Genomic DNA, 12014 nt, shown 5'->3' on the forward strand with positions numbered 1-12014 from the left:
CTCAGCACTGACAGCACAGAGCCTGCCTGGGACTCTCTTTCTCCTTCTCTGTCTCTGCTCCTCCTCTCCTCTCTCTGTCTCTAAATAAATTAATTAAAAAAATTTTTTTTAACTGGATCATTGTTACTCATGGTTTTTTTTGTTGTGGTGGTCACTTTAGCAGAGAGTGGCATTCCTCCCCAGTCCCAGTTGGTGTTAACAATCTGCCGGTGTTTTTCCACTCTTCTCTCCACTTTCATATCACCATGTACAAACATATATACAGAACATACATGTCATGGTAGTATCCCACTCCACCTCCCTGCATCTTATTTCTTTCATGGCAGTCTTTCCAAGTTAATGGGTGTAGAGCTAATAAATTGTTTTTCATGGCTGCACAATACCTGAGGTGTGAATGACCTATGTTAATCATTTCTGTATTGATGTACATTCCCTCTATTTCCATTATTTTGCCACTGCAAACAATGCCACAACAAACAGCTTGGTGCATAGAGCCTTACTTTTAATTATGTGGGATTTTAATAGATATGACTAGGCTGCTTTACAAAAAGGCTGTAATTGTTCCCATATCCCCCAGGAAAACTGTGTGAGTACCTTTTCTCCTGCATCCCATCCCGGCCAATAGTAGATGTTAACACTTTTTAGTTCTTGCCAGTCAGATGAGTGTGACAAGGGATATTTCATTGTTACTTTTGCTGATTGCTGGAGTTACCAAGCACCTCTACGTGTCCTTCCTGTACATTTAGATTTGCTGTTTGGGGATTACCTATTCTTCTGCTTTGCATATTTTCCCATTGAGTCATCTGTCTTTTCCTTATCAATTAGTAAGAGTTTTTATATTCTAGAGATTAGATTTTTATTTGTCATGTGAATTTTAGTTATTTTTCCCAACTGTCTTTTTTGTCTTTTGACTTTGCAGTCACTTTTGCTATTAAAACATTTTTTAATTTATGAAGTCAAATAGAACTTTTTCCTAATTTACTTCTTGATTTCTTGAGCTGCTTTAAAAGTTCTCTGTATCCTACGACTCCTGGATGGCTTAGTCAGTTAAGCATCTGACTCTTGATTTCAGCTCAGGTAATGATCTCACAGTTTGTGGGTTTGAGCCATGTTTCAGGCTCTGCACTAACAGTGCAGAGCCTCCTTGGGATTCTATCTCCCTCTCTCTGCCCCTCCCCTGCTTGCTCTCTATCTCTCTTTCAAAATAAATAAACATTTTTAAAAATTTTTTTTAAAAAGCTCTATGCAGCCCCAAGATTTTATATGTATGTTTCCCTAAATTTTCTTCTCAGGCTTTCATTACTTTTAAGTGTTTCATTCATTTGGAACTTGTTATTATAATATATGGTGCAAGGGAGTGTTAATTTCTTTATTTTCCAGATGGATGGTCACTTGTACTGGCACCAGCCATTACATAAGCCATCCTTTTCTTTCATGGAATTGAATATTACTTTTGTCACACAGAGATCTTTTATATGTCCTCTATCCTATTCTGATCTATTTCTGTTCCCAAACCACAAACTATGGCTGTTCTTCTGTGTTTTAAACATATTTGGTAAGGCAAGTCAACTATTATTTTTTTTTTATAATTTGCTTTACCTGACATTTATTTTTCCATGTGAATAAATGAACTCCAAAGTCATTTTACCCATTACAAAAAAATTTAAATTCTCATTGGAAATGCATTAGGTTTATATATTAATTTGGGAGAACTGATACTTTCTTACATCAGATCTTGTCATCCTTGAACATGTATATTCTTTCCATTTGACTGGATCTTGTTTTAGGTCTTTCAATCAGATTTTATTGTTTTTTTCTTTTTTTTTTTTTTTATAACGTTTTTTATTTATTTTTGAGACAGAGAGAGAGACAGAGCATGAATGGGGGAGGGGCAGAGAGAGAAGGAGACACAGAATCGGAAGCAGGCTCCAGACTCTGAGCCATCAGCCCAGAGCCTGATGCGGGGCTCGAACTCACGGACTGTGAGATCGTGACCTGAGCCGAAGTCGGATGCTTAACCGACTGAGCCACCCAGGCGCCCCTTTTATTGTTTTTTTCTTAAAGATCTGGTACTGTTCCTGTGAAATTCATTCTTAAGTATTTTTTATTGCTATTTTAAATGGTATTTTTTCACTTCTACTTCTAGCTGGTTTTTGTATTCTCTATTTCTTTGCATATTTATTTTACATTTAGCCACCTTAGTAAATTCCTTTATTAATTATGGAAGATTTTTAAATGAGTATTTATTCAGCTTTCTAATTTTTTTTAAAGTTTGTTTGTTTGTTTGTTTGTTTGTTTATTTAGTAATCTCTACACCCAATGTGGGACTTAAACCCACGACTCCAAGATCAAGAGTCAAATGCTCTTCCAACTGAAGCAGCCAGGTGCTCGCTTTCTAGGTGATTTTTATCCTTATTTTCAAATGTTTATACTGGTTATTTCATTGTCCTACCTTATTGTATTTGTTAGAGCTTCCAGAATAATGTTTACTAATAATGGTGATAGTGGACATCATTATCCATTTTCTGATTTTAATGTAAATGTCTTTAAAGTCATTTAGAATGATGCTTCTTATTTGGTAAATCATCTCTATCATACTTAAGTAATTTCCTTTTAGTTCTATTTTACTAAAATTTCTTATTAGGAATGGATACTATATTTTATTAGTCCTCTCAAGAGCTATTGATAGAATTGCTTTTTTCTCCTTTATTATTTTAATGCATTATGCTGATTCCCTGATGTTGAATCATCCTTGCATTCCTATAATATTTGCTTGGCTGTAAGTACACCTCTTTTGGTACACTGAACTCTATTTGTTAATATTTAGGCATTTTGTATCTATATTCATAAATGATTTTGATCTGTGGGAGGTTTATTGTTTTTTGTCTTTTATTCTTTTTTGGCATTCAGGTTATGCTAGCTTCTTAAAATGAATTAGAGAGTTTTCAATCTTTTCCTATAATTTAGAAATTTTTCACTTAAGTTGGAATTATCTGGTGTTTAAAAGATGATAGAGTATAGCTATGAAACCGCTTGGACCTGGTGCCTTTTTTAAAAAGGTAGACAGATCTTGCTCAAAGGTAATTGCTCTATTCAGTTTTTCTGCTTAATTTTGTAATTTATGTTTTCCTAGGAAACCATGTATTTCCTTACGTTTGTCAACCAATCTGTTGATAGAGCATAAGCATCTTTCCATGTGCCTTATAAAGAATGGTGGAGAGAGAAATAACATTTATTGAACACCTGCTATGTGCCAATCACTATGCTTCATATTTATTTATACTGTCACATTTAATTGAATCCTCATATTGGTCCTGTTGAACACGTATTATTATCCTCATTTTATAGATGAGAACATTGAGACTTGGAAAAAGGAGGTAATATTAGAGCCAGGATCATAGTTAAAAAATGGCAGAGGGAGCCAGGATTGCGACTTAGGTCTCTGTGATTTCGGAGCTGGTACTTTTATCACTTGCAGCTTTCTCCAAATAGTTAACAACCATTATATTTAGTTACTGAAAGATAGTTGTTTAAGGAAATGTGTTATTGTTGTCTTTCGTTCCCCCAAATTATTGAACATTAGGAGAGTTTTTTGGTTTCCACTATAACAAATGAATATTAAAAGGAATATAGTTTTTTTTCTTTCCATATTTAAGACATTGTTTTTCCTTAGGCAAGGTTTCCAGAAAAGAATTACTGGTTCCAACACTATGGTCATATTAATGACTAACATATATCGAAAGGCACATCTTAAAAGGGAGGATAACAACAAGATTACATGGAAAAGTAGTATGACTTTTTCTAGGAAAAGACTTACTACATTCTGAGATTCCCTTTGAGATCTTACTTACAGTCTTTTCCTCATTTTCTGTGGGAATCCCTCACTCTCTGAGCCCGTTCTCTGCTCTCTCCTTCATTGCCCTGGAATCACTTCCTACCTTTGAATAACCATCAAATGCTGCCACATTCCTCTCACCAAGTTCATATGGCTTCTACTCCTCCCCAGTCTTCCTCCTGTCTTTCCATCTCTACAGTGCTAGCCTTTAAAAATACCTGTGTGGGCCTTGGCAGACCCTTGAAAAATGTTTTTAGGAAAAGTCTGTTAGTTACTAAACCTTGCCTGATTATTATATAGAGCAATGGTTTTCAGTCTGTACTCTTCAAAGCCCTCGGGCTTTTTCAAACCTGCCTTGGGAACAGAAACAAAGCCACCAAGCTCGTGGAGTCCCGGGCCCCTCTCTCCATCCCCTTCAACTAGAGTCTCTTTGTTCTTGCCTGAAAACAAACTGCAGCTTGTGGGGAAGCATTTCCTTTTAAAATTGGTTTCTGCTAGGGGCACCTGGGTGGCTCAGTCAGCTGAGCTTCCGACTTCGGCTCAGGTCATGCATGATCTCACGGTTTGTGGTTCGAGCTCCACGTCGGGCTCTGTGCTGACAGCTCAGAGCCTGGAGCCTGCTTCGGATTCTGTGTCTTCCTCTCTCTCTCTCTCTCTCTCTCTGCCCCACCCCCACTCATGCTCTGCCTTTGAAGAATGAATGAACATAAAAAAATTAAAAATAAAATAAAATTGGTTTCTGCTGCTTGAAAACAAAGGCTCTAAAATTATTGCAATAGAGAAATAGGAATTAATCTAAGAAGTTATAGCCAGATTTTATGAAATTAATAAAGTTTATAATATTAGTAAAGTTACTACAAGCCTAAAGAGTACTGAGAAAAATCTCCTGACCCTCCCCCAGACTGACCTAGAATGTATACCGCACACACACATACACGCATAAGACCACAAAAACTTAGGACTGTCTATTACTTTCCAATTACTGCTGTGACAGAAAAAGAAAGTTTGGCACTTTGGGGAATTGAAATTAATTGAAAGCAGACTTGAGCTAATTTCCATTTCAGTGTCCTTTATTGAATGGGTCTTTAGTGCACATTTCTAATTTAGTAGAATGAGAACTTTTTATGTTGGGGGGAGGGTGATGAGGAAATATTTTCCCCTGAAACTAAAGTAATTCATCAGGACAAATTCTGCAAATGTTTTCAGAGAAGAAAATCTCTAAAATCTTTGTGATGTAGAAGAATGCTTGAAAAAAATTATGGAAGTAGTTGTTTGTTTTTTTTCTATAGCTTAGAAGTGACATAGGTTTTATGAAATGGCATATTTCATGACCTTGTTTGTACATATGTCGCAGTTTGCAGGTTCTCCTACATTGTATCACTTGATCATTGCAACAGTGCTGTGCAGGGCACTGTTACCACCCAGGACCAAAGGAAACTGAAGCTCTGAACAATTAAGTATTTACTCAAAGTTACACAAGAAGTAGCTCCAAGTAAGACCACTATTCTATTAGCCTAGATCTTTAAATAAGCCACTTCATGACACAGGATTCCAAAACACTATAATAGAAGGAACCACTTTTACTGTCATTAAAGATGTATTCTTGGGGTGCCTGGGTGGCTCAGTCAGTTAAGTATCTGACTCTTGATTTTGCTTCAGGTAATGATCTCAAGGTTTATGGGATTGAGCCCCTCATTAGGCTCTGCGTCGACGGTGTGGAGCCTGCTTGGGGTTCTCTCTCTCTCTCTCTCTCTCTCTCTCTCTCTGTCCCTCCCCTGCCCGTGCTCTCTCTCTCTCTCAAAATTAAATAAACTTTAAAACAAATGTCTTACTTCCTATATGGGCTCTGCGAACTGTTTGAACAAACAGGTTAAATGTATTGGTAAAAGGAGAAAAGTTCCAGCAAGTCTGATGAGACAGAGGGAGATTGAGAGAAAAAGAAAGAATACAAAATAGGACAAAGAAGAGGGCTATAACCACCAATTCAGAGGCTATGAAATATTGTTTTAAAAATTCTGTTTTTGGGGGCGCCTGGGTGGCTCAGTCAGCTGAGCGTCTGACTCTTGATTCCAACTCAGGTCATGATCCCAGGATTGTGGGATCAAGCCTCACATTAGGCTCCACTCTGAGTATGGAGCCTGCTTAGCATTCTCTCTGTCTCTCTCTGTCTCTCTCCCTCTGTCCCACCTCCCTGCTTGTGTGCTCTCTCTCTAAAATAAAATAAAATAAAATAATTTAAAAATTGTAATGTCAACCACAACACCTATTTAGAGAAGATAATTGAAAGAGGGGTGTCAAATGTCTATGCTTCAAATAAGAAATAATCCAGGATAATATCACAAGAAGTTTCTGTAATAACAGTGACTGTAGTATTTAATCTGTATCAGAGAATAGGATATATGTAAATCACGAAATCCATCCCATGAGATTCCGATACCAAAGCTACTCTAGGATAGCTTAAATAAATAAAATACAAATATTCTAAATAAAATGTCTGAAAGCAAAATTACAATACCATGAGTTCGTTCTACAGTGTAAAAATGGCTGGATGCTTACAAATCTATTAATACAGTTCATTAATCAACATAATTCAAGAAAGGAAAGAAAGCACAGTGTGACCCTTAGAAGCAAAATGGTAAGGAGATAAAGCAAATTTCACAATACCTGGGCACAGATGCAAGTGTTTATAATGAGGATACCTCAATGATAATGTAATTTTTATACCTGCTTCCAAAAATATATACAATCATCAAATCATTATTGAATACATAGCAACTTATGGTGGCAAAGGCAATAAATTAAAGAATTAAAATATAGGACCACCAGACATCCCTCAAAATAAGCAGTCTTATTCACAGAACAGATGAGCACAAGGGAAGGAAAGCAAAAGTAATATAAAAACAGGGAGGGAGGACCAAACATAAGAGACTCTTAAATATGGAGAACAAACAAGAGGGTTACTGGAGGGATTGTGGAAGGGGGGAGGGGCTAAATGGGTAAGGGGTACTAAGGAATCTACTCCTGAAATCACTGTTGCACTATATGCTAACTAATTTGGATACAAATTTTTAAAAATAAAATAAAATTTTAAAAAATTAGCTGAACAAGAAAAAAAATAAGCAGTCTTATTTTGAAAATGGTCTTTCCCATTTTCCCAAATATAGGTGTTGCTAGAAAAAGGTCAGCCCTGCCACTGACCAGGTCATAAGGCCATCATCACATCCTTGGTTAACTGCATGAGCGCTAGTCTCCTCACCAGACTGTGAGCAACCTGGGAGCAGAGTGGTGGTCTTATTCATCTTTGTATCCCCAGCTCCTTGTGCCATTTTGGGCACATCATCAATGAATATTCATGGAAATGAACTGAATTCTCATCCAGTACCACAAGAGAAGCATGCTTTTTCCCACACATGCTTCACATAAGCAAAAAAGAATTACTGTTACATAGAACAAGGGTTTAGCCTGGAGGTAATTTTTGTTAGGGGGGAAAACCCATCAAGCAAAGTTTTAGTGGCAGGATGTATCCCCTGTGCCCACCATTGGAACCAGGATAGAGCAGGATCTCCTGACGAATGGTCCCACACCAAAACGAATTATAACTGAAGCTCACCATTGCCAGCAACCTCAGAGCACCCAAAGCCAGTGAGAAGAGGGCAAAGAGTGGGTGATTCCATAGATCAAGAGCACACAGAGGTTCTTTACATCAGAATATGGAATTGGGGCGCCTGGGTGGCGCAGTCAGTTAAGCGACCGACTTCAGCCAGGTCACGATCTCGCGGTCCGTGAGTTCGAGCCCCGCGTCAGGCTCTGGGCTGATGGCTCAGAGCCTGGAGCCTGTTTCCGATTCTGTGTCTCCCTCTCTCTGCCCCTCCCCCGTTCATGCTCTGTCTCTCTCTGTCCCAAAAATAAATAAATGTTGAAAAAAAAATTAAAAAAAAAAAAAAAGAATATGGAATAACAGAGATCCTTCCACTTCCACTCCATGGGGCATTAAGTTGTTTGTTTACCCTAATATCAGTCAGGATAGTTATTTGGTTGAGCTGCCATGTGTCAACATGTCAATCAGAAAACAAAGAACACCAGCATGCTAACACGCACACACAACAACCCAGTGGTTAGAGATAACTATTTTAAAATTAAAATTTAAATTTAACTTATCATGTCATTTAAGACATCAAAACGTACCAAGAGTTTCCGACCCTGTTACTTCCAGGGGCTCTTCTGACTCATTTTATTGACTGACATACATAAATGTGCCAGAACCCAATTTCGTGAACCTGAATGCTTTATAGTATGGGTCTGGTTAGGAAAATGCGCCCTCTCTCTTTTCTTATCCCAGTTTGACTCACTTTAATTTCAACCTTTCAAACAGGCTCTCTCCCTGGATTCATCTGAGTTGAAGTTCAGAGCCTCTCTGAGACACTCTGCAAGAGATGGAGAGAACAGTGTGGCCCCAGTGCAAGGCAAATGCGTACTTCAAAGGAAGAGGAAGTGACTGTCGCTGTATTCTCACCAGGTTGGTCCTGCCTGGGAAAATGGGAAGGGCAAGAGAGGCTCCTGGGAGAGCTGTGAAGGAAAGAGCCTGAGCCCCAGAGAGAGCTCCCTCCAGCCCTAGGGATGACCCTAATTAGCAGAGGGGTCTATCAACGTGGCCAACTTCAGCTAGTCCTCAGGAAGCATTCCTCCTGCTGAGGCAGAGACAGCAGCGGGCCTCACAAGAGCTGGATCACGTGACTGAGTTAGTAGTACCTTGTGAAATAGATCATCAGTCACCAAAGCCTTTTTAGGTAAGAGGGGAAACCAGGTTACCGCTGCCTCTCCTGGGAGAAGTTTTTTCATAGTTCAGATAAAGTGACACATCCAATTTGGATCTGCCTTTGGCACTTTCAGAACTGCTAGAAAGGAGAATAGAGCAAGTCCAATCTTGAGAATGACTGTAATTTCTCATTACCTCCCAGGGAGCTCCAGAAGTTGGAAATCATAGACAAACCCTGCAAATCTATAACTTCAGTTAGAAGAATAGCCCCCAGCTCGTGCACCATTGACAGGAGTCAGTGATGTTCTTGAGCCACTAAAAAACGACAACATTCTCCCTGCACAACTGGTCTATGCATTTATACCTGAGGATCTCAGTCCCTGCCTTTCCCCTGCCTTAAAACCCTCTGCACTCTGCCAACCCAAATCCCACTCAACCTTCAAAGGGCAATTATACCCTTCATAAGCCTGCCTTGACGTCACCTATTCTCCTCAACTGTCACCTATCCTCACAAAGGCAAGGATCATCTTATAACCTGTTATGACTAGAGTCCAACAACATATTAACCTCGATATAAGACGCATTCAATATTTTTGTTCATCGATGAAAAAATGTAAATTCATCATTAGTTTTATTGTTTCTTTAATCATTTCAGCCTGTTTCATACATGGCCTTCCTAGAGCTAAAGCATACTGAACCCAATCACTGAGTACTTTCTTACCATTTCTTACCAATATCTGGAAAGTTTGGCGCAAAGTGGAGAGGTCTAGAAATATTCCATAAAGAGACCAGAACACATTGGGACTGGTTTCGCTAAGAAGCTATATATACTGATTCCTAAATCTCTTGTTGCACTGTTTCAATTTCCTTTTGGGAAAAACTTGGGACAAGGGTAAGTAAATGAAACATAGAAGTTCTCCATCCTCCTGTCTCCAAACAACTACATACTTCTCCCATCCCGGAGAGTTAGATAGCAATCCTATCCTTCAGAACCTTGAAGAATATACTGTATATAGAAACACAGTGAACAATCTCACTTGAAATCTATTCCAGGGCTGCCTAAACATACTATAAGGAAATCATTCCCTGCACAGATTATGCCCATTTCATCCTGTCCTGATGTCATTTGAAAATGATTCCCTTACCTGAAGGCAAATCAGTCTAACAGAGGGGCACACACATGCTGAGCCACATCATTTTCCACCTCCAATGCTGGGGACTTAGTGCCTTTCACAGACCATCCATTTTGCTTTTCAATCATGCAATCTGAACATTTTCACCAAGGCTTCCCACCATGGATCAATGTAAAAATGTTCCCCCCAGATCTTGACCTGCTGATTGGCAGGGTCAAGAAATGGGAAGAACACTGGACTGAGATCCGACCCTGACTGCTCACTCGGCAGGGCCAAGAGGAAGCCACGAGAGTCTGGGCTTCCATTTTCTCAGATCTAGTCCAAGGAGGCTCTCAAAGTCTTTGGAGCTCTAAAATGCTGAGATTAAAATCCAGCAGGGTAAAAAACAAAAAATAAAAATTAAAAAAATAATAATAATAAATAAAATCTAGCAGGGTATCTCCAAATATTACTTAGCAACATGGTGATATAGCAACCGGTGGCCTCCCTTCCCCAGCCCCTCAGTCCCCACAGCCTCCCATAATTGTTTTTTTGTTCAGTCTGAAACACCAAAAAACCAAAATGAAAACAAAACAAAAAACCCACTATAACCCCAACTGGAATTATGTTAAGTAGTTTATAATTTCCCAATCCTTAATTCTTTCAGTATGCAGTTTGGGCTGTTTTTTAGTACTCAGGTCGTTTTGTTTGTTTGGTTTGGTTTTGGGTTTTTTGTTTGTTTGTTTGTTTATTTATTTATTTATTTATTTATTTATTTATTTATAATCTCTGCACCCATTGTGGGGCTAAAATCCATGACCCCAAGTTCAAGAGTAGCATGCTCTTCCAACTGAGCCCGCCAGGTGCCCCTAGTACTCAGGTCTTAATTTTGAGGGAAAGAAACAAAACTGGCTTTTCTTCTGATCTTTTTTTTTTCCCCCTGCTAAATGAATATCCCTGGTTGTTATATTTCTTTCCAATGAATATTTGCACTTGGCTGTTCCATGGTCACCTCAAACTCAAGCTGTTTTTTTTTTTATTTTTTTTAATGTTTTTTATTTATTTTTGAGACAGAGAGAGACAGAGCATGAATGGGGGAGGGTCAGAGACAGAGAGAGACACAGAATCTGAAACAGGCTCCAGGCTCTGAGCTGTCAGCACAGAGCCCGACGCGGGGCTCGAATTCACAGACCCTGAGATCATGACCTGAGCCGAAGTTGGACGCTCAACCGACTGAACCACCCAGGCACCCCTCAAGCTGTTTTTATCACACTGGTCATCTTAACCTATCCAGCCTCATCCTTCAGATTCCTCTAGCTCTGTCATTAGCACTACCATTGACCCAGGCTCAAGACCTCCGAATGAACTTCCTCTCCCTGTCCAGTCTAAAGGAAGTAAAATCCTTCTGAGTCTTTCTTTGTCAGATTTCTTAAATTTCCTCCTTTGCTTTTCATGTTACCTCTTTGTTTCAACCCTGACTCCTCTGTGCCTAAACCTCTGTAGGAGCGTCCTAATTAGTTTACTCAACACTCTAGGCCACTACTAGATTATTTTCCGTTGGTCGTTTCTTACTCCTTCTCAAAAACTTGAGTTATAAAATGTAATACATAAATTATTTTTTCAGGGTCCTCCACAATGTCCCTGACCTTCCTCTCCAACCTTGTTTCCAACCTGTAGGGGATAATTCCAGCCTTCTGAGTTAATTCATCACCTACATTCCTGCCTTGTCTCTCCCATTCCTTCTGCCTTGTCTGCCCTCCTCACCCTACCCCAACTGTCAAATCCTTCCTCATTCCCTGAGGTCTAACTCAGGCCCATAACCTCTGGAAATTCCTCCTTCAATCCAATAGTAAATTAGCCCTCCTTTCTTGGAATCCTCTGAACTCAATTGGAACCAAAACCATGACTTTCTCCTGTTATTTATCTTACATAAATAATCTCATTGTCTAAATAGATTATAAACTTCTTGAGAAAAGAGATTAGTTCTTCTACCTCTTGGGATCCTTGGTGCCCATTCTATGTTCTTACATAGAGTAGAATCTCAATAAAAGCTTGTTCAATAAGATGACAAAACTGCCAAACACTGTCAATGATAACTATTTAGCACGTAATCTAATGTGTTAATTAGGTGTAATCAACTATTAGTAATTAATTGGCTAAGTGCTCTCTTACCTAAAAATCTGATAATCAGTAGTCACGGATGTAGAGACTAAGGGAGGAAGAACTTGGCCACAGGAAATCCAGGCTGGGATAGTGGAACAGAGGGATTTACGGCTCTATCTCAGCCTTAGAGGGCATTTTCAGAGTTACA

General features: G+C 39.0%; 1 protein-coding gene and 1 long non-coding RNA gene across 18 annotated transcripts in view; one reads left to right on the plus strand and one right to left on the minus strand.

The window, feature by feature from the left end:
• Positions 1–12014, minus strand: part of ARHGEF33 (Rho guanine nucleotide exchange factor 33) — a 120656-nt gene that overhangs the window by 96320 nt on the left and 12322 nt on the right. The window lies entirely within an intron of this gene.
• The window catches only part of LOC111559855, a 52123-nt gene that overhangs the window by 28684 nt on the left and 11425 nt on the right, over positions 1–12014 (plus strand). The window contains exon 6 of the long non-coding RNA XR_002741248.2: positions 8208–8351. This is a non-coding gene — a long non-coding RNA (uncharacterized LOC111559855). The remainder of the gene's footprint in view (positions 1–8207; positions 8352–12014) is intronic.

The sequence above is a fragment of the Felis catus genome, chromosome A3 (assembly GCF_018350175.1).
Source record: "Felis catus isolate Fca126 chromosome A3, F.catus_Fca126_mat1.0, whole genome shotgun sequence".
Classification (NCBI taxonomy): Eukaryota; Metazoa; Chordata; class Mammalia; order Carnivora; family Felidae; genus Felis; species Felis catus.